This window comes from Schistocerca gregaria, chromosome 1 (genome assembly GCF_023897955.1).
Source record: "Schistocerca gregaria isolate iqSchGreg1 chromosome 1, iqSchGreg1.2, whole genome shotgun sequence".
Taxonomy (NCBI): Eukaryota; Metazoa; Arthropoda; class Insecta; order Orthoptera; family Acrididae; genus Schistocerca; species Schistocerca gregaria.
Genome location: NC_064920.1, coordinates 401,504,197 through 401,531,984, shown reverse-complemented (window position 1 = coordinate 401,531,984; position 27,788 = coordinate 401,504,197).

Here is a 27,788-nt window from a genome sequence, read left to right as displayed (position 1 = left end):
TGCGTATCTGTCAGGTAAATTAAACAATGGAAAGTCCAGGTTGGAATATTAACAACATTAGAAATCGATAAATTGCTACTCGCCATAAAGATGACACATAGAATTGCAGATGGTCATAGTGAAAAGACTGTTACATCTAAGCTTCCAGCCAAAGCCTTCTTCACAAAAGAAGTGCATGCACATTCACACAAGCAAGCACACCTTACACATGACAACTACCTTCGACCAGACTGCAACAAAAATGGGTTGGAGGGTGATGGGGAATGGGCAGGGGTAGTAGACTACGGGTTGGGCAGGGGAATCAGCACTGCCTGTTGGAGCATGCAGAGGCTTAAGGTGGCAGGACAGGGCTGACATGCACAGTGTCGGGAATCTGTGTGAAAGGGAGAGTGGAATAGAATAGAGGAAAAGACTAGTGGATGCACTGGCAGTGATCAGTGCACAATGAGGGTGCAGAGAGACAAATTGTAAGGAAGCAACAGGATACACAGAGAGGACGGAAATAGTTGGTTGCAGGATGTGTGGACAGTAGGTTATCATAGCTTGAGGCTAGGATGATTTAAGGAGCTGAGACACTGTTGTAAGTATAATCCTATCTGTGCAGTTAAGAAAAGCTGATGGAGAATGGAAGGATCCAGATGGCCTGGGTTGTGAAGTGGCCATTGAAATCAAGTATGTTATGGCAACTGGATGCTATGCCGTAGGTTGGTCCACTTTTCTCTTGGCCATTCTTTAGTGGTGACCATTCATCCTGATGGACAGTGGGTTGGTAGTCACACCACTATAAAAAGATGAACAATGATTGAAGCAGAGTTGGTATAAAACATGGCTGCTTTCACAGGTAGCCCAGCCTATGATGGGGTAGGATAAGCCCATGACAGGACTGGAATATGAAATGCTGGGTGGGTGGATTTAGCAGGTCTTGCGCCTGGGTCTTCCACTGTGATATGATCCCTGTGTCATGGGATTGGGTTTAGGAGTTGCAAAGGGATAGACTAAGGTGTTCTGGAGGTTGGTTGGTCGACAGAACACCGCTTTTGGAGGGATTGGAAGGATTTTGTGTAAGTTACCCCTAATTTCAGGGCATGATGATATATAATCAAAGTCCAGACAAAAGATATGGTTCAGTTGCTCGAGTCCAGGGTCGTATGGGGTGATGAGGGGGTGCTCTTTTTGCAGGTTCTTGGAGATGGTGGGAGGATTGGGGGTGTGTTGAGATATGGCACAGGAAATCTGTTTGTGGACTAGGTTCTGGGGGACAGCATCTGACTGAGAAGGCCTTTGTAAGACCTTCAGCATACTGGGCAAGGGAACTCTCATCACTGCAGATACACGATCCATGGGTGGCCAGGCTGTATGGGAGTGATTTTTTGGTGTTGAAGGTATGACAGCTGTTGAAATGCAGGTATTGTTGCTATTTGGAGTGCTTAATGTGGGCAGAGGTGTGGATGGAGCCATCAGAGAGAAGGAGATCAATGTCCAGGAAGGTGGCATGCTGAATTGAGGAGGACCATGTGAAATGGATAGGAGAGAAGGTGATGAGGTTGTGAAAGAATGACATTAAGGTGTTCTGAGCCTGGGTAGAGACCACAAAGGTGCTATCAATGAACCTGAAGCAGACTGGAGGTTTTAGGTTTGGGAGGCTAAGAAGGTTTCCTTTGTATGACCCATAAACAGGTTGGCATAGGAGGGTGCCATGTGGATACCCATGGCTATGCTGAGCTTTGTTTGTGTACCTTCCTTTCAAGGAGAAGCAGTTGTGTGTTTGGATATAGTTAGTGAGGTGTATGAGCAATGAGGTAGTGGGTCCGGAATCTGATGGACATTGGGAGAGGTGGTGTTAATGGGCTAAGATCATGGACATGAGGGATTTTGATTTTAGGAAAGTGGTGATCATTAGGAATCCAGGAGATAAAGTTTCTTTTGCAGTCTAATCAGAATGGTCAGAGGTAGCGGCCACATGTGTGTGAGGTGTGCTTGCTTGTGTGAATGTGTGTGTGTGTGTGTGTGTGTGTGTGTGTGTTTTCTTTTCTTTTTCTGTAGAATGCTTTGGCCAAAAGCTTATCTGAAACTCAATGTGTCATCTTTACAGTGAGTAGCAATCTATCTTTTTCTAATATTATCAGGTAAATTATGTAGTTTTGCATTTGAAATCAATGTATATGGAGGATGTGGCGAGATAGGATGCAATGAAACATCTGGAGAGGTATGTGGCTTCCTACCCCTCACGTTCCTGCCTTCTACCTATGAGAAGAAGCTTTTCTCATGACCTATGACCATAAATGGATGCTGTTGTCACAGTGCCATTTTGTCAAAGTAGTATCATGAAACAACCATTACTTAACATATGTTTTATCACTACCATGATTTGTGTTACAACAGTGCTCTTGTTTCACACAGCTGCTGCCTACACAGCTACTCATGTTCAACAATGTTGTTTGTGATACTTCATGATGGTACTAAAGGATCTCAAAGGTTGGTGCCATTTGACCAAAGCTTCCAATTTTTGCCAACTGAGGGCTGGAGCAAGATGATACAGTGGAGGAAGCAAGCAAAAGAGGTGGAGGGGATATGTAATTTACTTGTGGCACCAGACTCTACTCCCAAGTTTCAGTTGCTCCCAAGTTTCAGTTGATATGATCTGATGTGTAAATAAATAAAAATTCATGAATGAGCCTTCTGCAGCTGATTAATAATATTACAGGAGTTGTCAGCTGTTATGCTTGTAGATGGCTACGCTCTGCTCATGTTAAGTTGAACCATCATGTAAATAAACATGCTCTGCCACTGGCCACAGCTGCTTTGCTCAAGCATCTGATGCCATAAGACCACTGAAAGTAATACTTACTTGTGTTTTTTTTTGTATTTTGTTGTTATTCTAGTGCAAATGAACACTGATGCATGCTGCAGCATTGAAAATATTAATGTTCTTCACTAATGACTTTGGTAAACGACTTAACCCATGTAATTAAACAGTGGAAAATCCAGGATGGATGGGTCCAGGAGCCACAGACTGTGGTCAAGTTTGTGAGTTGTGTTTGTGTGTTTGTGTCTATGTTTATGTATGTTGTTTGTTTTTGACAAAGGCCTCGTTGGTCGAAAGCAAATGTTCCAGCAGTCTTTTTGTTGTGCCTTTCTGCAATTCAGCATCTCCACTACATGGTTTGTAACCCATGTAATTCTTGTATCAAATCTCACTGTGCAGTCAGTTTTGTTGTGCTACTTTTTATGAACCCTACTTACTCTGTTAAATACACACAGAAAAAATTGCAGAAATGGTTTATCAGAGGGAGTGGGAGGCACAGCTTTGGTATAACTTCCAGGTTTGCAGGAGGTGCTCTGTACATTTCTATGTGCATTGCAAGCATTATCCTGTGTCACTGTCATGAATGCAAGAAAAATTATATACTGCAGTTGTTCTGAATTAGTAATAATGTATGGCATTATTTGTTGGGGAAGCTGTAATAACATATCATACATACTGAAGCCCCAGAAGAAAGTAAACAAAGACATGTGCTGCATACCCAAGGGAAACATGCCATCCATTGTTTAATGTCATGGAGCTTAACTGTCCCCTCCCTATACATTTATGAGAAACCATCTTTCTATATAGCAGCTCAGAATACTTCAAGGTAAATAATTTTCGTAATTCCTATAGGGCAAGAAATAAAGATAATTTTATGATCCCTGTTCATAAGTTAAAATTAGATGCTAAGATTCCACAATGAATGGGAATGGAAATTTTCAGCAAACTAAAAAAAAGAACATTTTGAACATGACGTTAGGTCTAGTGAAAAAGGAGCTGTACGATATAGATGTGTTACTATTTATTGGAACATTTCATAAGGAACAAACTGACAGTTTCAGCAGGATGTCATTGATTATCAGCTTTATTATACAAATATAACTGTTCATTCCTAGGAAATAAGTTATTAGCTTTAGAATACCACTCCATGTCATTTGCTATAACTTTACCTAAGTGCATTTAATCATTATCATCATCATCATCATCAGTGTTCTGCCCTAGAGCAGGTCTTTGCATGTAGCTCTCCATGCAGTTCTGTCATTTGCTACGCTCTTTGTTTCCTCATAATTGTTTCCTGTGCTTATACTATCCACTGTATGGTAACTTCTGCATCCTCATCTTCTTCTTCCATTCACTGTTCCTTCCATAGCATCCATCAGTAAACAATTTCTTCTCAACCAATGCCCAAACCAATTTTCTCCCCTCTTCCTGACTACCTTTAAAATCTACGAGGGTCGGTCAAAAAGTAATGCCTCCCATTTTTTTTCTACTTAAAAAAATTAAGTTAAGTGAAAAACTTGAATTTGGCGCCATTCCTCAAACCTTCTTCTGCAATCCACTGCAGTAGTAACTTTCTGTGTCAACAGGTGGCACCACAGCAGAAGTTTGTAAGATGTCCGACATCGATGTTCGTTTGAGACAGCGTTGTGTGATTGAATTCTTGAATGCAGAAGGTGAAACGCCCATACGCATTCATGAAAGACTGAAGAAGGTGTATGGTGTTGTGACAGTGGATGTCAGCACTGTTAGACGATGGGTTCGTCGTCAAAACTGTGCGATCGGCAGGGAAAGTTATGGCAACAGTTTTCTGGGATACAAATGGTGTGATTCTGGTTGATTTTTTGGAGCAGGGATGCACAATAAATTCTGTTCAATACGTCACAACCCTCAAAAAACTTAAAGCACGTCTTCAGCGAGTTCGCCCAACAAAATCAATGGCAGATGTTCTTCTTTTGCATGACAATGCAAGACCACACACCAGTCGTCACACCTCTGACGAGATTGTCAAAATTGGATGGGGAGTTTTGCCTCATCCCCCATACAGCCCTGACCTGGCACCATCAGACTTCCATCTGTTCGGGCCACTAAAAGAAGCTCATCGTGGGATTCATTTTGAAGATGAGGAGGCCATCAAAACATCCCTGCGTCAATGGCTTAGGAAGCAGAGCTGTGATTTTTACCGTGCTGGGATACATGCCCTTGTTCAAAGATGGACCAAAACTGTAGAGATGGGCGGAGATTACATTGAAAAATGACAAAATTATCCTCAATGTTGTGGTTTTCAACCTATGTAATTTCATTTAAATTTCCTGACAATTAAACGTAGAAAAAAAATAGGAGGCATTACTTTTTGACTGACCCTCGTAATTATAAGAAACTACGCAAAAAAACCTTGGCTTACTAAAGGAATAAAAGTATCTTGTAACCACAAAAAGGAACTGTATCTAACAACAAGAAAGAGTAATGACCCAGAAACAGCCAAATATTATAAAAACTACTGTGCTACATTAAGAAAAGTTATTAAAAAGTCCAGAAGCATGTGCATCATGTCTGAGATTAATACCTCTGATAACAAAATCAAAACAATTTGGAATATTATTACAAGGGAGACTAGACAACCAAGAGTAGAGGATGACGGCATCACCATCAAAGCGGATGGAAACTAGATAAACAACAAGCCAGAAGACAAAAACATTTTGAATAATCATTTTTTAAATGTTGTAGAGAAAATAGGATCTAAATGTTCATTAGAAGAAGCAAGGCAGTTAATGGAAGAGGCCTTACCCACCCCATTGGAAACAACTGAAATTCCACCCACTTCTCCATATGAAATTAGGAAGTTAATTAGCTCCCTCTAGAATAAAAGCTCACATGGGATTGATGGCATTTCCAGCAGGATAATAAAAGCTTGTTCCCAAGAAATAAGTGGGATTACTAGCCACATATGTAATAGCTCTCTGAAGCAGGGTATTTTCCCAGATAGACTGAAGTATGCCATTGATATACCACTGCATAAAAAGGGGGATATGTCTGATGTCAACAACTACCACCCAATCTCTCTTCTGATGGCCTTATCCAAAATTCTTGAAAAAGTAATGTATTGTAGAGTAGCTTCACACCTTTGTAAAAATAAAGTTTTAACAAAATGTCAGTTTGGTTTCAAGGTTTTTCAACGGAAAATGCTATATATACTTTTACTAATGAAATATTAAATGCTCTGAGTAACCAGAAGTCACCCGTTGGGATTTTTTGTGATCTATCAAAGGCTTTTGATTATGTAAATCATGGAATACTTCTAGATAAGCTCAAGTACTGCAGTATGAATGGGACAGTGCTCAAATGGTTTAAATCATACCTAAATGGAAGAGTGCAGAAAGTTGAAATAGACAGTTCACATAATATGCAAAAACCTGAGGACTTCTCAAACTAGGGAACAATCAAGAATGGGGTGCCGCAAGTTTCAGTCTTGTGTCCGCTGCTGTTCTTAATATATATTAATTCTATATTCACGAAGATGCAAAGCTGGTACTTTCTGCCGATGATACAAGTATAGCTATCACTCCCGACAGACAAGAATTAACTGATGAAATTGTAAATGATGTTTTTCAGAAAATCATTAAGTGGTTCTCTGCAAATGGGCTCTCATTAAACTTAGACAAAACACAGTATATACAGTTCCACACAGTAAATGAAATGACCCCATTAATAAATATAGGCTTCGATCAGAAATGTGTAGCTAGGGTAGAATATTCAAAATTTCTAGGTATATGCATTGATGAGGGGTTGAACTGGAAAAAAACACACTGAGGATCTGCTGGAACGTTTGAGTTCAGCTACTTATGCTATTAGGGTCATTGCAAATTTTGACGATATATGTCTGAGTAAATTAGCTTACCACACCTATTTTCATTCTCTGCTTTTATATGGCATCATGTTATTGGCTAACTCATCATTGCATAAAAAGAGTGTTTATTACACAAAAGGCTGTAATCAGAATAATTGCTGGAGCTCTTCCAAGATCATCCTGCAGACACTTATTTAAAGAGCTCCTCACTGTAGCCTCACAATGATGATGTAATTTGAACCCAACAATTACGTTTGTTATTGTCTCTGTTGCATTTCGAAATCTTCTCTATCATCTTACTTTCTCTTTTCGTTTGTACAAGTAGTTTCACTTTGTATTCATCTTCCCTTTTTCCGTAATCCACCATACATTTTATCCTGTCTAATTATACTCAATAATACGTAATTTACTTCCAAACCATAACCTAAAAAATTTTAACGCTTTCAACATAACCGCTGCTATAAAATCCACTGTTCCAAGTTTACAAACATTTCGTGTAAACTCGTGAATACTATTTCACAGCTTCAGTTCCTTTCACCCATTAAACAACCATCTCAGTTATTTCCAACAACTTTCGTTTTATTTCCATTCCCGTTTTTCCCACATAACCGATCATTTTTTAGCAGCTTCCCACAGGTTTACACGTTGTTATTTCTTCATCAAACAATTGTTAGCCTCATTCTCATAACCTGCCAGTACACAACCAGTCCTATGAATACTTTTACACACATATTTTTCGAGATTTTATTCGAAAATATTTTTCGAATTTTATTTTTTCGGAAATTATTTTTTCGAAACTTTTTTTCTTTCGAAACTTTTTTCTTTCGAAACTTTTTTCGAAAAATTTGTTTCGAAACATTTTTCGAAAAATTTGTTTCGAAATTTTCTTGAATTTCCCCACCCTTTAACGTGATCTGTAGACAACATAACTACCTAACTTTTGCACCCATTGTTGTTCACCAACCTAAGTTCAGCACAGGATCAACATAGCTCATCTCAAACCAACACTTTTTCGACTTTTTTCACACCTATATCTCTCCCTATATAAATTTCTATTTACTTTCACTTTAACCTGATATTACCCTTTCCACCCTCTAATACCATGTCAACCTCACAACATCCCTACAACGACCCCATTAAATTTTATTTACATTCCCTCCGAAAACATGCCTTCACCCTAACCAGATTACGCTCCCATATTTTATTTACTCAGGCTTGTCTGACATTTGGCATTACTCCCAAAGGCCCCACACTTAAAGTTCCCATCTCTGGCTGCAATCCTTCTTTCCATCAGTCCTTATACCAGTTCCAAACAGCACAATCCATAGCCCTCACCCGCCTAATCCTTCACCTATACATCGACTCGGCCAATGAACACACCCCTCAACTCCTATCCCAAATCAAAGTCCTCAATCTTTCCTCTCCCACATCCACACCGGCTGTACATAGCGTCCTCCTACAGGCCAACCGCAAATTAGAACAGCATGCCACCCTCCACCTCAAAAAACTATCCAATCTCCTGGTTTCCCACCTCCGGAAAGGCAACTCACTCACTCTCCACAACCTTTCCAACAAACCTCAACCTCCTCTCATTGCACACAGACCCAGTCTCTCCCATATACTCAATCTCCCACTTCCAGCTCCACTCCCCCCAACACCTCAAAATTATAGTCAACACAATCTGGAACCACAACACCCCAATTCAGTAGTTAACCTTTCCTCCAAACCCCTCTCCCAATCCGAAACCTCTGTCCTATCCAAAGGCCTCACCTTCAGCCCCACCCCCAGGTTCAACCAAACTGCCCTTGTCAAAGATTTACTGTCCTACACTCGTAGTCTCTGCTGGAAATATCACTTTGCCACGAAGAAAAATAATCCTGATCCCACTCCTAATGATCCAACTCCCCAAGACACTATCCAAATTGAACCCTGCCTGCAACAGTTCCGTCCTCCATCACAGCGGGACCCACCTCCTCTTCCTCAAAATCACCCTCTCCAAACCTTCCAGGAATTTCGCACTTCCAGCCTTGCCTCTCAATCTTTCTTGAAAAACCTTAATCCTACTCCCAACATCACCACAGCCGAAGCCCAGGCTATCCGTGATCTGAAAGCTGACCGATCCATCATCATTCTTCCGGCTGACAAGGGTTCCACGACCGTGGTACTTGATCGTCGGGAGTATGTGGCTGAGGGACTGCGTCAGCTTTCAGACAACTCTACATACGAAGTTTGCCAAGGTAATCCCATTCCTGATGTCCAGGCGGAGCTTCAAGGAATCCTCAGAACCTTAGGCCCCCTACAAAACCTTTCACCTGACTCCATCAAACTCCTGACCCCACCGACACCTCGCACTCCTACCTTCTACCTACTTCCTAAAATTCACAAACACAAACATCCTGGCCGCCCCATTGTAGCTGGTTACCAAGCCCCCACAGAACGTATCTCTGCCTACGTAGATCAACACCTTCAACCCATTACATTCAGTCTCCCATCCTCCATCAAAGACACCAACCACTTTCTCAAACGCCTGGAATCCGTACCCAGTCTGCTACTCCCGGAAACCATCCTTGTAACCATTGATGCCACTTCCCTATACACGAATATCCCGCACGTCCAGGGCCTCGCTGCAATGGAGCACTTCCTTTCACGCCGATCACCTGCCACCCTACCTAACACCTCTTTCCTCGTCACCTTAGCCAGCTTCATCCTGACCCACAACTTCTTCACTTTTGAAGGCCAGACATACCAACAATTAAAGGGAACAGCCATGGGTACCAGGATGGCCCCCTCGTATGCCAACCTATTTATGGGTCGCTTAGAGGAAGCCTTCTTGGTTACCCAAGCCTGCCAACCCAAAGTTTGGTACAGATTTATTGATGACATCTTCATGATCTGGACTCACAGTTAAGAACAACTCCAGAATTTCCTCTCCAACCTCAACTCCTTTGGTTCCATCAGATTCACCTGGTCCTACTCCAGATCCCATGCCACTTTCCTAGGCGTTGACCTCCATCTGTCCAATGGCCAGCTTCACACATCCGTCCACATCAAACCCACCAACAAGCAACAGTACCTCCATTATGACAGCTGCCACCCATTCCATATCAAACGGTCCCTTCCCTACAGCCTAGGCCTTCGTGGCAAACGAATCTGCTCCAGTCCTGAATCCCTCGACCATTACACCAACAACCTGAAAACAGCTTTCGCATCCCGCAACTACCCTCCCGACCTGGTACAGAAGCAGATAACCAGAGCCACTTCCTCATCCCCTCAAACCCATAACCTCTCACAGAAGAACCCCAAAAGTGCCCCAATTGTGACAGAATTCTTCCCGGGACTGGATCAGACCTTGAATGTGGCTCTCCAGCAGGGATATGACTACCTAAAATCCTGCCCCGAAATGAGATCCATCCTTCATGAAATCCTCCCCACTCCACCAAGAGTGTCTTTCCGCCGTCCACCTAACCTTCGTAACCTCTTGGTTCATCCCTATGAAATCCCCAAACCACCTTCCCTACCCTCTGGTTCCTACCCTTGCAACCGCCCCTGGTGTAAAACCTGTTCTATGCACCCTCCCACCACCACCTACTCCAGTCCTGTAACCCGGAAGGTGTACACGATCAAAGGGAGAGCCACGTGTGAAAGCACCCACGTGATTTACCAACTGACCTGCCTGCACTGTGACGCTTTCTATGTGGGAATGACCAGCAACAAACTGTCCATTCGCATGAATGGACACAGGCAGACAGTGTTTGTTGGTAATGAGGATCACCCTGTGACTAAACATGCCTTGGTGCACGGCCAGCACATCTTGGCACAGTGTTACACCGTCCGAGTTATCTGGACACTTCCCACCAACACCAACCTATCCGAACTCCGGAGATGGGAACTCGCCCTTCAGTATATCCTCTCTTCTCGATATCCGCCAGGCCTCAACCTCCGCTAATTTCAAGTTGCCGCCGCTCATACCTCACCTGTCTTTCAACAACTTCTTTGCCTCTGTACTTCCGCCTCGACTGACATCTCTGCCCTTACTCTTTGCCTAAATATGTCTGCTTGTGTCTATGTATGTGTGGATGGATATGTGTGCGTGTGTGTGTGTGTGTGCGCGAGTGTACACCTGTCCTTTTTTTCCCCCTAAGGGAAGTCTTTCCGCTCCTGGGATTGGAATGACTCCTTACCCTCTCCCTTAAAACCCACATCCTTTCGTCTTTCCCTCTCCTTCCTGAAGAAGCAACCATCGGTTGCAAAAGCTAGTAATTCTGGGTGTGTGTTTTGTTCATTGTGCCTGTCTGCCGGCGCTTTCCCGCTTGGTAAGTCTTGGAATCTTTGTTTTTAATATATATATATGAAATTTGTTATTAACAATCCGAACGAATTCTAAAGTAATAGTAGTGTACATGGCTACAACACTAGGAGAAAGGATGATCTTCACTACTCAAGGTTAAATCTAACTTTGGCTCAAAAGGTGGTAAATTATGCTGCCACAAAAGTCTTTGGTCACATACCTAATAGCATCAAAAGTCTGACAGATAACATTTAAAAGGTAATTAGGTAATTAAAAGAATTTCTTAATGGCAACTCCTTCTACTCATTAGATGAATTTTTGGATATAGTAAGTGGGTAATTTCCCAATCTCAAAAAAAAAAGGAGTGTCATGTAATATTTTGTCTAATGTAATATCTTGTATAGATACCTTTTATTAACCTGACACATTCCACATCATTACAAAGTGTCATATTCATGATCTATGGAACAAGTACTAATCTAATCTAATTTCTAATCACTCTTCTCACTCTTGTCAACACCTCCTCATTTCTCTTTTTGTCAAACCATTTTATTCCTTCCATCCTCCTCCAAATTCAAATTGCAAATTCTTCAATTCTTCTTTCCTCTTCTTCCTTCCCTCACTCTCCTTCCAAATGTGCTTTCCTCTGTCATCTCATTTCCAATTTGTACTCATATTTTCTATTGTAGATATAGGTTTTTAATCAGCCTCCTATCTCTCTAGTGGATACCATTCTTGTGTAGAATGTTCATTAATTTATTCCACTGTGCTCATCAAAGGCTTTCTCCAAGTCAATGAGAACAGTATAAACTTCTCTTCCTCTTTCATCGTATCTCTCATCTATAATTTTCAGCAGGTCAATTGCATCTCTATTACCTTTCCCTCTACTATATCCATTCTGTTTCTCTCTTTTTTCGTCTTTTGTGGAGTCTTCTGTGTATCATCATCAATAAAACTTTTGTTGCTTTAGAAACCTAACAACTCTGTTGGTAAGCCATCAATTCCATTTGCTTTATGATTCTTCATCTCTCTTAAAGCCCTTTGTACTTCTCCTTCCAAGATGCAACATCCTTTGTCCTCTTCTATAATTCTCATCTCCTCTTCTAATTCAATAGCTTTCAGTTTTTGATCAGCTTCTTATAGGCACTCTACAGATTATTGTCACCTTCCCAACATTTTTCTTTTGTTTATGAACCATAGTACCATCACTTATTTCTGTTTATTCTGTCCTGCTTTTCTTTGCTTCAAGGACAAGATCACCATCTAATCTGTACATTTCATACTTTCCTTCCTTTTCTAGTTTCTCTATTTTTTTACATCTCTCTTTCATCCATGTCTGCCTTGCCTGTTATGCTTCTCTCCTTAATTCATTATGCAGCTTTCTGTATATTCTTTTTCCTTCCTCAGTTGCTACTGTCTTTCATTTTCTTCTTTCTTCCATCTTACTGAGCACTGTCTTTGGTACCCATTCTTTCCATATTCTTTTGATCTTCCTTGCCCTTGCAACTTCTGCAGATTCCTTAATTTTTTGGCTCTTCCTCTTTCATTTCTCATTTGCACTCTCTTCATTGGGCCCTCTATCCCATTTTGAAATAAATGTGTTTTCCAACTCAGCATTCTTACCATCTTCCTTAAGCCTCTCTAGGTCAAATTTCTCTCTTGGTTTTCTTCCTCTCACTCTCTTCAATCTTATTTGCAAGTCTGTCACCACCAAATTGTGGTCCCACTATACGTCTGCTCCAGGGTATGCTCTGGAATTCTTTAGGCATTTTTTGTATGTGATTGTATATGATATAATCAATTTCGTATCTGTCATTATTCAACCTAGATATCCATATCCATATCTTCATCTTGTTTGGTGCTCAAACAATGTTTCCGATCAGAAGAGAATTTTCTCTGCGTTAATTAACCAACCTTTTACCCCTGTCATTCCTATTTCCCAATCCAAATGTTCCAATCACTCCCACTTCTTTTCCCTTTCCTACCACTGTTTTCATATCCCCCATTACGATAATGCAGGCATTTTGTAAATCTTTTCGTAATATTCCTCTGCTTCTTCATAAGTGTGTTGACTTGTTGGCATGTATATTTGTATTAAAATGACATGTTTCTTCTCATCTCTTGATCTCATCACCTTTCATCTGTGTACTCCACTTTCAGTACATTTTTCATCAGCTACTTTCCTATCATAATTGCCATGTCATGTTTCATAAAGGCCTTGTCACTATTATTCTGGAGGGTGAGTTGCTACTGTTGTCATGGTAGGCCAAGTTTGTGAGTTCATCAAATGGCTTCTGGCATGGTACACCACTAAGAAAATTTCTCCCTGGCACTATCTCACAGCCATGTCCCAGGGTCAGGTAAGAGGGTAGGAGAATGAAGATTCTACAACAATGCAACAAATTAGTAACAGAGTCACACAAATGAGTTATCTTTGTGACTTGTCCTAGTAGGCTTCTGTCCATTGTTGTCCAGTCATTGGTGGATTGTACTCAGCTGTATATTGGCTGAGGCAAAGTCATATCTTCATTCTCAGCAACGCCTGTGGTACTGATGGAACTTGTGCAAGTGGCAAGTCTATGTGGCAGTGGCACCAGCTCATATCTTTGCACCTGTGGTGCTTTTGCCCTGGCTGTGTCTTGTTCAGACGACACAGAACCATGACTGATGCTCTTCTCCCTACATGAGTAAAACAATTTATACTCTCCACTGTCTGCCACTCCCTTCCCCATCTCATTTCACACAGACCTAATATATCCAGTCTATCCTTCATCATTTCCTGTTTGGTATTTTCCAGATTGGCAACCTGCAATAATGAGAGCACATTCACACACGCGAGACAGATACTCCCTTCCCACTTTCAACTCAATTTCCTCTTTCCTTCTTCATCCTCCTCCAGCACTTCTGTATTTGATGTCAATGAAATCCTTTTCCAGAGGTCTGATTGAGATGAAGTTTTGCCTCCAGTTACTTTTACAAAGAGAGCCGTACCACGTGTTTCCTGGGGAAAAAATAATGTTTCCTAATCAGATAATCAATAAATGTAAGGTGGAGACAAATAAATCACTGTTGTAATTTTCATTGTAATTTTATTTATCCTGTAGATCATTCATTGTGTGCCAAGAATCACATTATGATACAGGACAAGTCCAAAATGGAGATGAGATGATACATGGTTAAAATGATTATGACAGTGATCTTATAATGATACAAATGTTCATATAATACAAGTGTAATGCCAAGGAACAGAAAAGTGTATAGCCGGATATTTTGTGAAAAATTCAGAATTGCACACAATTTCTAAATAAGTTCACATTATTAAGGGAAAGAAACATATACGCAAATAACATGGAAATTCAAAAATAATGTATGCATTTAAAAATACATTACTAAAGTAAAACATTGAAGGTGACACACTTCTGTAGTATTATGTCTGGATTTACATACAAAGTACAGAACATGGTCAGAACAAATTTTTATGTTTCAAGACATTCATCTATACTGTAACAACACTTTTGCAATAAATATTTATGGAGAGCAGTTTTAAATTTTGAAGTGTATTTTATTGTTTTAATGTTATTAGGTAACTTATTGTGCAATCTGTTTCCTGTTTGCAGTGGTCCATTCTGTTTTTGTGTTGTTTATGCATATTGAACATGTTACATCCTGCTTTCTCCTTGTGTTACACAGATACTCTGGTTAGTTGATACAAGACTGTTGCTATTTTCTAAGATTTTCCTAACAAATATTATTACTTGTAAGATATATAGACATGGTAGTGGAAGGATATGAATTTTCTTGAAGAAGGGCTTGAATGAGCTTCTTGCAGCAGCATTTTCTTATGGCTATTACAATTCGCTTTTGGCATATAAAACAACTTTTGCTGGCAGATGCATTTCCCCAAAAGCTTATGCCATATCATGGTAAAGATTCTGCCTGAGTGAAGTACACATTTTTAGTGTCTCTCTTGATGTGCAAACAGAAAGAATTTTGATAGTATAACAAGTGCTATTCAATTTATTTGTAATGTATTTTGCATATTGGCTCCATCTTAGATCTTCTTGGATGTATATTCCAAGAAATTTTGTAGAACTTAGATTTTCAAGGATTCTGGTAAACAACTCTATGTCTGGTGTTTCACTATGTATAAGTGCATTGTAACTGTTTTTTCTGAGTTTATTACTAAATTGTTTCCAGAAAACTTGTCTGTAATGTGGGTGGTACACTTTTTAATCTCATGCAGTAATTCTTCTCTGGCCCGGTAATTTTTCTCTGGTTCTTCCTTTTATTATCCCATGTATGTCACTGCAACTTTTATGTAATTGTGGTGTGGACTTTTCAGTTTCAAATAGTTTACAAAGAGTAGACGCAGAATTAGTCCAAGAACGGGGCCTTGTGGTACACCGTACTTAATGCTCTGCTTTTCTGAGAAGTAGCATTTTATCTTGTTCCTTTCTTGGATAGCAACCTCAACTCTTTGCTCACTATTTTGGGAGATATGATTTTTATCCATTCATAGGCTGGGTCCTAATACCTACAGATTCAAGTTTCTTAAGCAAGATGTTGTGATTGATAGCATTGAATGCTTGAGAGAGGTCTAGAAATATGGCTGAAATATGCTCTTTGCTCTCTGTTGCATTTAAGGCTTCATAGAGGAATGAAAAGATAGCAGTCTCAGTGGATTTAGATTTTTGGAATTCATGTTATGTATTTGAGAAGTAATTATTTTTTTCTACAAAATTGATTAGTCTTTTATAATAGAGTTTTTCAATTATTCTGGAAAAACCAGATAGTAACTAAATAGGTCTGTAGTTTGATACTTCTGTTCTTATCCCTTTCTTGAACAGAGGTTTTACTTTTGCTGCCTTCAATTTTTCTGGGAACACCTTTTCTGGTGGAGGACATTTACAGATGTCGACAAGTGGCCTGGCCATGAGGGGAGCACATTTCTTCAAGATGTACTCAGGGATACTGTCAGTACCAACAGAGAATTTGGCTTAATTCTTTGATTATAACAAATGTTTCTTTTAATTGGTTGGGTATAGAAAAATAGATTTATTTGTAATACATCTGGATTGATTTCTGGAAATACACTGTAAATTTTGATTTATAAGATGTTCATCTATCTGTGTAAAGTAGGAATTAAATTTATTTGTAATTTTTGTAGTTTCAGTTATCTCAGCTCACTTCATTAGGCAGCGTTTTAGGTTTAGTAATAAGTATCAAATTCTGGTAACGTGAGCTGTTCAGACAATCTGTGTAGTAATCTTTTTTGTTTGTTTGAGGATATCAGAATCCCAGAAATGATCCATTTATTTTTTGTTTTCCTTGTGTATATTGTCCTCTGTGCTGGAGGGAAGCACAATTCAAAATAGCAGGAAAAATTAGTGATAAAGGTATTATATTTTCCATTCATGAATTTGCAGTTATAAATCTCTTTCCAGTTTTCTTTGCTCAAGTAACAAAGAAAGTGATTTATATTTTCATTACTGTATTTTCTACTGGTGGTAGGTTAGGCAGTGTTTAAATTGCAGCCCAATTTCTGTACTCAGAGATAGTTTTAAAGCTGTGTGATCCCCAAAGCCTATGTTTAGTGTTTCTATTTTATAGTTCATTTCTACTTTTACAAATATCTGATCAATGGTGGTAGATGAAGTCTTTGTGATATGAGTTGCTGTTTCTACAATAGAGTTCATGTTAAATGTTTGCAATAGATTCAGTAATTCATTCTTTTCTTTGGTGTGCTTTGCAAAGTCAATATTAAAATCATTTCATAGAATAAGTCTTCTGTTTCTTTGTGTAAGTGAATATTCCAAACTTTTTAGGAAAGTGTTTATGTCAGCAGTTGGAGCTCTGCAAACAAATAATGGCTAGTTTAGTGTCCACTGTCACAACTCCTGATAGCTCTACATCTTTTTCCTTCATTATTTCAGCAGGAAATTTTATATTTAATAAGTTTATATTATTTCTTACGAATATACAACTGCCACCCATGTTTAAGAATTTTTCTACAGAAATAACCACCCAGCACAAAGATAGGTAGGGTCACAATATGTAACTTATCCTCATCAAGCCAATGTTCTGTGAGACACAATAATGAGGTAGTTTTTAATTCATTTTCTAAGAGGAATTGGATTTCACTTACTTTACTACTCAGTGGCTGCACATTTTGATGAAAGAGAACCAAGCTCCTATTCTTCTGTTTTACCTGTGAGTTTAGAAATAAGACGTTACTGTGGGTTGGCAGGCTGATTTCTCACAGTTTTATTTTTTCCTGGCTTGAAACCATAGGAAATTGTCATTGAGTGACACAGATGTATTTTCAGCTCCTCCTCAAGCTGTGCTGTACTGGTGCTCCAGTTGTTCTGCTACTTCTACTGTTGTTGTTGCTCCTCCTGCTTCTGATTATGGTGTTGCTGGTGTTTCACTTATTAGTGGTGTTTGCTCTTACACAACTAATGTGTTGTTCTGTGAGCTGCTTGCATTTGGGTTGTTCACTTGCGTTAACAAAATCTCACATTTGTCTTGGAGGGTTCTAGCCTTGCTGACAGCAGATTTCCCATTTGAGTCTCCAGGTAACACACACTTCTTGTCCAAGAGCGGCATTACTCCTGTATTATCAGACTGCACATTTGAGATTTTATTTACTACATCTAAATTATTTTTTACTATAATTTTATTCCCAAGTTTATTTAGATGAAAACTGTGTGTTGTGTGGAATCTTTTCCCCAAATTCCTTATGTTCACAAAGGTTACATTTTCAAATCACCTGCAAATATTTTGCATCTCTATATTTGCACTTTCAATTTTTTTGTTTACACAGGGCCACTCTCTCCAGTCTCAATGATGTGGCACTGAAAAAAACAATAACATTTGTTCCTCTCAGTTCATATATTTTTCTTTTTGATGAGATTAAGAGATCCTTTTTTTCATTCCTAGCAACATCATTAGATCCTGCCTGGAAGACACAAAAGTCCTTTTTGCTCAGTGAGGAATTTTTTTCCTTACTCTTTGACGTCACTTTATTATGCAATTAAAATTCTGACTACTTGTCTGCCAAAATTCAGTGGCTATATTTTGTCCTTGGCTGTCTGCATACAGTTCAATTTTACATGTACTTGCTGTTCAGAGCATACCAATTTTTTTGCCCATATTTTCTGTGTGTTATGTCTTATTGGCACTATTTATTTTGTCTTTCTTGCTAACATAAGTTGATAATGTCCCAGGCGAACAGCTTATTGGTGGCAAATTTTTTGGAGCACTTTCACATATGATCTTTCACTTAACTGTGGCTGAAATATTCCATGTTCTATCTCTTTAAAGAAGTTGTTTTGTTTTCCAAGTGGTACATTTGAACTGTTAAGAACACTATCACTCATCATCGTGTAAAACAGAGGGTATATCCTGAACAAACCTACAAATGCTCTCTTGTTGAAGTGCAAAAACAATTTAGTGAAAATCTGATGTGCTTATGTATTACTGCCACAAACATCACAAACTGATGGGTCCTCTCATTGGGCAGTGCCTGATAATAGATGTTGGTGGCAAGTCTTTCATAATACTATTATTATTCACACTTCCATCTACTCATTCTCCCACTTATATATGAATATCCCCTTTTAGTGTTGTTCGTCCACACAGGCATTTTAGCTGTTATGAGATTTTACATTTTCCCAAATAATTTTATGGCCTGGCATACAGCAGAATGAGACTATCCTCCCACATCTTTTGTGTTGGGTGCATCTGACTAATGACATGAAGGGCAGATGTGAAATCGGAGCAGATGGTAAACTTCTAGTTTTTATCAAGACTCATATGCTGCAGTTGAAAGATGATAAATTTGAAACAAATAGACTGCACCCACATATTTCTTCAGAAGGAACTGCTTCCATATGAAAAATGGTGGCCAATCAGTCTCTGCACAGTGGAAAAAAATCTCCTGCTGGCACACAAAAAAGGCTGATATATAACCCCTTTAAAAGACTCTGACAGAAAAGGGGGGGAACCAGGTGCCAAATCATCATTCTGCACTCCTCACCAAAAATTTTGATATACAAACATTTTCATACTCTTAAAATTTCTTTTACCCAGTCTCTCTCTTTGTGGTTAAGCCCTCATACTCAGCATCTGTCTCTTGCTGCCACTGCTTATGTATGTCTCCTTCCTATGGTATCCTTTTGTCTTTCTTTCCTACTACCACTGTGTCCACCATACCCACCATACCTCAAATATTTGAGGGGGGAGACCAAGTTATTTTCTCCCCTATACACAATTCTTTGATACATATCAACAACAAATAAGTGCACATAATATAAGGTTTAACACAAAATTGTTTGCTTTACATTTTTTATTGATACTTTACTCACTCATTGCAGTTCATTGAAAATAGCCAGCTTATGATTCGTATCTTTAAAAAAGTAACATGTTATTAGAAATATTTTACTAAATATACAGCGTTTCTAGTTCTACATATTTTTTTTAGTTATTTAAAGTTATTTTCAGGCATGTTAAGATCCTTTTTAGCTCTTTTTTGTCAGTTCAGTGCCATTTTAAGCATATTTTTATAGGCATGAAATACCCATTATACAAAGATAGCTCATCATAAAGTTTTATTGGTGAATAATGCTGATTAGAAACAGTTTGGTGGCCTCAGAACCCTTGAAATGACCCTAGAACCCTTACCACGTGTTCACTACATCAGTTAAAATTACATTTGGATATTAGATTGGATATTACTTGCATATTTTACATGCATAAATATGTTAACTATGAACACCTGGATCTCAGTAACAGATAAAGATATCGGAAAAAAGTTTAAAGGTTCCCTAAGAACGTCATCTCAAGAACACATGATTAAAATTTTGATGGTTAGCCATGAATAGAATTTATAGAAGTGACCGTCCCCATAATTGGTACTTTTGGTACCCAAAAATCATGTTTTTTTGGGTGGGGGGGGGGGGGGGGGTCCCCCATAGCGAGCCCTGAAAAAATGGTGCTTTTATAAGCTGCCTGAGGCTCACAAAGACAATACTTAATGCAAAGAGAGCAACTGATCTGCTCAATTTGCCTGGGCTGGAGGAAGTGTGTCAAGGTTAAATTTTGGGCTGTACTGTTTGATAGCCACAGTATGCCAATGCTTCCAATAGGTATGCAACTGATTGCTAGGTCAAGAGCTATCCAAAACACTTGACCTCTTACATCTGTGATCAACAGAACCTGAAACATGACCCCCCAGAAAAATCTCATTTTAGGGCATGATGTTTTGTACCATGGAATCTCATGTTCTGTACAGTCATGCAGTTAATTCAGTTCTCATGAAATGTCGAGTATTAAGTTTTGTTGAGTCATATTCAACTGATTTACAGTCATGACAGTATCAAAGATTTGATTTTGGAACTGCAAGAAGCATACTCTATCTGCACCTTAGGCTGTTTTGTTTAGAGACTTGAGGACATTAGCCAAATGGGCAGCATGGTCAATAATTCAATGGACTTACATTTGAGATGATATGGGTCCAAATCTCTGCCTGAGCACACAGAGTTAGGTTTTCTGTGACTGCCCTAAACTCATTACAGTAATTTCAGGGACTCAACCAGTTTTCTTTTCCAACTTTGTTATATCTGAGCTTATGCTTAGCCTTTAATGATTTTGTCATTAATTGTATGACAAACCCTATCTTCCTTTCTTGAAGATATAAAGTGACTTGAGTGATCCAACTTTCAGCTCTCTCTCTCTCTCTCTCTCTCTCTCTCTCTCTCTCTCTCTCTCTCTCTCTCTCTTTCTCTCATGCTGCAGTCATCTCAGCTTATCACTGAAAAAATTCATATTTTTAAAACTTAGAATGGTGTCACAAGTTTGTAAGTGTGGTAAAATTAATATCTGACAAAATCAAATCCAACATTCCTGAAAATTTGTCAGTGAAAAACTAAAATCAGGGGCATTGTGGCTGTTTCTACAGATTTCCATTTCTCTGTTCAGTCTGATTAGATTGTAGTTCTTCTCATCATTAACAGAAGATGTCTATGCATAAAAAAAGAACTGGTGTATAACTGCCCACAATAGAATTAGATTATCAAATGTGGAGTGACTGACTAACTTCCTGAATTATGACATTCAGGCCTGGCGATGCTCCAGTGTCTTCCCCCTACAACTACTATACACAACACTGCAGCAATTAATGGCATGGCATAGACATTGAGAAATGGAATTAAAACTGTTTCCTTCCAAGAACTGACAAATTACCCTGTTAGTGGTATGATAATATGAAGGACGTGGCAGATTCCCTTGGCATGCCCTCTGACATTTCACAACATTGTGTTGTAGACCGCACTGCAAGCTGTTCCATGTGGAGTGTCTATATGTAATTACTGGCAGGGACTTCTGGCAAACAGAGACTGTGCATTGCTTCTAAATACAGTACATAAAATTATGAAATACTGCCAGACATTGGCTAGCAAAGAGGATTTTATTGAGCAAAAGTGATTTAATGGGTTTCAATTCTATTGAGATTCGGGGAAATGTACAAACATTTGATTATCTTTATGAAATGTGACATTCTGTTTAACCACTAATGACGAAATACACTCTAAGACAAAAAATGCACCATGAAGGAATTTTTGAACAGACAGAAATTGATAGGTATGATGCACAGGTACAAATAAACAAATGACAATAATTAAAAAAAAAGGACTGGATGGTTTAGTCAAGAGAAAGACTTTACAAATTGACCAAATCAATAACATGTTAGTCCATCTCTGGCCATTATGCAAGCACTTATTCAGCTTGGCACTGATTGATAGAGATGTTGGATGTCTTCTTGGAGGATATCATGCCAAATTCTGCCCAACTGACATGTTAGCTTGTCAAATCCCCAAGATGGTTGGAGAGTCCTGCTTGTAATGCTCCCAACCTTCTCAACTGGAGAGAGATCCAGTGACACTGCTGGCCAAGGTAGGCCTTGGCAAGCATGAAGACAAGCAGTAGAAACTCTCATTGTGTGTGGGCAGGGAATTGTTTTGAGTGATGACTCAGTGAATACAGTGTCACAATAAGGCTGGCTGGTGAGTGTTCTGTGTTGAAACGCTGGGAGATCAGTACACTCATGCAACATTATGCCTCTTCATACCATAATGCTTGTGCCATCAAAATCATCATATTCAAAAATGCTGGGTGTGCCCTCATATGATGAACCTTAATGCACCCAAGAACTTTATTGAACATGATTGTTTTGCTAATTCAGGTGTTACGGTGTGGAGAGGCATAATGTTGCATGGGAGTACTGGCCTCCACATCTTTGAACACGCCACGCCCACTGGTGAACATTTTTATGACACTATACTCCATACCCTTGTGCCTCTTTTCAGGGGTGTATTTAGCCCTGGCTTCATTTTTATGACAATGCATGACAGCGTTGAACAGTGCAGTGAGAGGAGCTCTTGGAACAAGAGTATATTCAGTGAATGGACTGGTTCGCCCATTCCTCCAACTTAAATTCCATTGACCACGAATGGTATGTGTTAGAGCGATGTATTGCAGTATGTTCATATGCAACAATGGCTATCCAGCAGTTGTCAACTGTACTGGTGGAGGAATGGAATGTCCTACCACAAGAACTCTGTACTAACCTTGTGGCCAGCAAGGGAGCACATTGTAGAGCATGTGTAACCTTCTGTGGTGATTGCATACACTATGAAGAACCATGTCCCACCTTTTGTAATGTCCCAGAGGCCATTATGAATCAAGGAGCCATTAGTGAAATAACTGTCTTTGAATAAAGGTGTTCTTTCTGTCCTCAATATTTTTTTTCAGTTACCTTGTGTACTATGTTGTAGCAGTTCTTTCTATGTTTGAGCCATGTCTCATCAAGTTATGTTATTTGTCAGTGACACATAATGTGAAAATTACTTTTGTGCTTAAGTTTTAGATATGAGTGCAGTTGATTATAATAAAAAGTTGAGCCAAACATTAACATGATCACTATCACATTTCCACACAGTTTGGAAAAATTGTTTAAGTGTAAAACACAATACTACCAAGGCAAGTTGTTCATTAAGAACACATAATTCATAAATCAATTACATCTACTTACATTTCCAAGGATACCATATCAGATTCAACTAAAAATCTAAAACTAAACCATTTAATTTTATTGTCTATGCTAAATAGCCTTGAAAACACGTTTTGAAACTCTGTCAACAATGCACAATATTACAAAACCGCATAGATATATCTGAAGGGTATTACAGCAATAGAGAATGGAAAAATGTTGTTTCCCACATGAAGCTATCTTACAAATAGCAAGACTGCTTGGATACATTAATCTCATCAGAAATATTTACAACAATTTCTTTGTTATTTAACTGTCTTGTTACATCCGCTCTTAATTTGCCATCAGTCAGTGATGAGTGTGCCTCATATTTACAGAAACATGATAATCTCTTCCTGAATTGCAAAGAACATCTTTATAACTTGGCCACTATTAAGAAACCATACAGTTAAATCTTAAGGTGGTTCCACATCTTGCCAAAACATTCAAATTAGTTGAGATAAATACCATGTCATCTTAGTGTCCCATGATCTTCACCATATAGCCAAGTTGCCTGACAACCAACCTACCAAATGGATACAACAACCACACCACCACCTTTCTCCTCCAGTGAAGTGGCTGATGGAGAGGCAAATAGCAGTACGTTATTTTTTACTGTTATTGATTTCTGAGACAGTACTCTGGGCTAAATGCTCCTCAGCATTGCACTTACTTACACTTTTGTTATTAAACTTTCCATGTTAGAAGGAGGATTCTTGCAGAGGCATTTCCCAACAAGTATATTGTTGAGTGCATCAGTGTGCTGTACTGTAAATACGTCTTCTTTCCTCTTTTCTATTGGGATTTTTGAGGCAAAGCATAAATAATGTTGTAGATGCTAGGAAATGTACTAATTTATACATTTTCTAAGCAAAATTGTAATAAATTTGCTTCATTTCTGTCAACTTCTTTCCACAAAACACTACACACTCCTCATTAGAAATTAAGTGCTTTCCTCAGCAGATAATGTGTGTGAAATTAAGTACTTTCTCAACCACATAATGTGTGCTTGTTGAGATAAACATGATGAACAGTACTCATGTGTGTTCATGGTGCATTTTCTATAAGTAGCTTGTCCCTTGGAGGTGAGTGTGATGTGCCCACATTTCATCATATAAAGTTTTGTGTAAATGTCTGCATTTTGAGTTGAGTTTTTCTATCTTTAATGTCTCCTCTCTGGCAGAGATCAATAGAAACACAGCCATTTTTAAATTGCTGTTGAATCTTTTTCAACTACATTTTTTTTTTTACATTGCTGCTTCCATCAAGCATCCACTACTTCTGCAAATATGGTTCAGATATGTCTATAAGATCTTTACATGTCAGAACATCCTTGCTATGCTGTTGCAACTTTTCTTTAATCAGAAATTGTCCTGAGCATATGCTTTTAATTATATCATTTGCATGGCTGGAAGTAGCTCCCACTAGACGCCATCTCTTCTGCAAATGCTTTAAAGATAGTGGAGTTGTGTCCATCTAGTTTTTTCGGTAAACACAATGGAGGTAGTGTCTCAATTGTCTCCTGCTATCTTTTTATTATGCTGACACTAAGGATTTGATCAGGAGGGATTCCCATTTGCACACTCTCAATAGGCTGGGTGTTAGAGCTCTCTGACGGCCTGACCAACTACTAGTAGTTTTGTTATTTTGATAACTAGGCTTCATGCAGGTCAAGTGAAATGCAATGGAAATGACTTCCTGACCTTACCCCTCCATGATTGTAAAACAGGCAGATGATATAAATTACCTTCCAAATGAGCGTATTGTTTATGATGCAGAGCTGCTGTAATAGAAGTTAGTGATATGAGTCACCTCCTGTGATAAATTATTGGTTTTGGTGCAGAGCTACAATCTTGAGCGCACGACAGCTGGCTGTGTGATGCGTTGTTCCTTGTCTGCTCTTTTAGCCTCATTCCTCTCCAGCATGTGTACCTCATGGAAGAAACTTCCCATAATGTCCAAAATACTCTCCATCTTGGTGAGGGAAGGGCAACATATATCTTTTAGTTGCACACCAGGCACATAGAAATCCAGAAGAATGAAATAGCTGATGCAGTGGCAGTTATATATGCAAATATGAGGCTAAGTCTTTGGTAAGTTAATAGAAAGACAGATCCTTGAAGACGCAAGCATTATTTATTTATTTTTAGTTGCAATCTTAACACCCACAATCTAGAATTTAATTCTGGTTGTTTTTTCATATAACTTCAGAAAGTCGAGCAATGATTTGACATTAAGTATGACTAGCAGAATTTACAAATGAACAAAATATAAAAACCACCCAATCCATAATCTATAGTCATCTACTCTACAGTCACAGCAGATGGCTTGCTGGCAGTTTATGATTTTTTCCAACCAATAAAATTCTAGGTTTAAGAAATATGTGATATTATGGAAGCTTCTGTTGTGGAAATACTACAACATCCATTTATATTAACTCTGCTTATGTCTATGCAAGTGGAACCCCAAATTGCAAAGATAGCATGCAAATTCTCTACAACTGGAAGTTCAGGAAACCACACATCACCCATAAACAATTTCAGAACCCAACATGCATTAGCCCTGAGATGGGACCGCAGATGAGGTTACCTCATTGCCCACAGTCCTGCTGGAGTCAGCACAACCACAGGGACTTACAGATACATCACCCCCCCCCCCCTCCCCCTGCAGCCTGCTCTTTCTAGGAGACCCACATGAATTACTTACAATTTCTTATACTTTCCTCAGGTTCTTCCACGACTGCCACATTGTTGGTCACAGGCTCATTTCTTCTTTGATCCTTCCTATAGATTATACCCCATCCTAAAGGATATTATTAGGGATGTTCCCATTTATGTGGTATAGGTCTACAAATAATTATAAGCGAGTTAGTCTAGAACCTGATTCATGAATGATGACTCTTCGCACAGGTTGAGGCATGGACAGAGACTACAATGTTGCCTGTCACAGACAGCTATTGCAGTATGTTGTGATATGTACAAAATGTGCTTTGTTCTTGAAGAAAGTGTGTATACTGCAGATTATGTTTCTCACTTGCTTATATGGAATTTTTCACTTACCACCACCATCAGGAAAGGCAGCTCATAACAAATCGAATAAAATTTTGATCATGTTTAATGATTGCAGTCACTACATCAGTCACAGAAGAGTGCTCAGGACCTACTGCATGCTCATTGGTTATTGTAGAATGCGTAGGTGTGCAAAATAAGACAAAACTCGGGTGCATTTGCTCATAACTCCAACTATAGTATAACATTTTTAGTATAACAAGAGGCCTTTATGCACACATGTTGTTTGAACATTTTTTTAAAATTTTATATGAGGAGTAGTCATAAAGTTTTAATTGTCACTTTAAGAAAGTCAAGTGGTGACTATGAAATTTGGTTACAGTGTTAGTCCTCCTCTACATATTCATCCTTCACCTTGACATTTTTTCCTAATTGTAAAAGACTTGGTGGAGAACTTTGCTGTAGAAGTCTGCATTTTGACAGTTCAGGAACTGATCCACCTTAAAAGTCACCTTGCTGTCATTCTGTAAATACATGTTATGCAGCAGTTTCCTTATCCAAGGAAAGAGGAAGAAGTCACTATGTGTCATATTAGGGGATACAGGGCAGTGAGGCAAAATCAGATAGCCCAAAGCATTCTATGCAGAAGAAGCTAGGGCACTGTCATAGTGCAAAAACACTTCCTTGGACAGCTTCATGCAAGGTTTCATCTGGACATCTACCCTTAACTTTGTCAGGAGATTTCACTAGTATGCTTCTGTATGTTTCTACATCCACACGGGTACTCTGCGAATCACATTTAAGTGCCTGGCAGAGGGTTCATCGAACCACCTTCACAATTCTTTGTTATTCCAACCTCGTATAGGATGAACACCTATATCTTTCCATACGAGCTCTGATTTCCCTTATTTTATAGTGGTGATCATTCCTCCCTATGTAGGTCAGTGTCAACAATATATTTTCGCATTCGGAGGAGAAAGTTGGTGATTGGAATTTGGTGAGAAGATTCCAGTGCATGAAAAATGCCTTTCTTTTAATGATGTCCAGCCCAAATCCTGTATCATTTCTGTGACACTCTCTCCCATATTTCGCGATAATACAAAACATGCTGCCTTTCTTTGAACTTTTTCAATGTATTCTGTCAGTCCTATCTGGTAAGGATCCCACACTGTGCAGCAGTATTCTAAAAGAGGACGTACAAGCATAGTGTAGTCAGTTTCCTTAGTAGGTAAGTGTCTTGCCAATAAAATGCAGCCTTTTGTTAGCCTTCCCCACAACATTTTTTATGTGTTCTTTCCAATTTAAGTTGTTCGTAATTGTAATACCTAGGTATTTAGTTGAATTTACGGCTTTTAGATTAGACTGATTTATCGTGTAACCTAAGTATAAAGTGGTTCTTTTAGCACTCATGTGGATGACCTCACACTTCTCATTATTTAGGATCAACTGCCACTTTTCGCACCATTCTGATATTTTTTTCTAAATTGTTTTGCAGTTTGTTTTGATCTTCTGATGACTTTATTAGTTGATAAACAACAGCGTCATCTGCAAACAACCAAAGATGGCTGCACAGGTTGTCTCCCAAATCGATTATATAGATAAGGAACAGCAAAGGGCCTATAACAATACATTGGGGAATGCCTGAAATCACTTCTGTTTTACTCTTTCCGTCAGTTACTACGAACTGTGACCTCTCTGACAGGAAATCACAAATCCAGTCACATAACTGAGACGATATTCCATAAGCACACAATTTC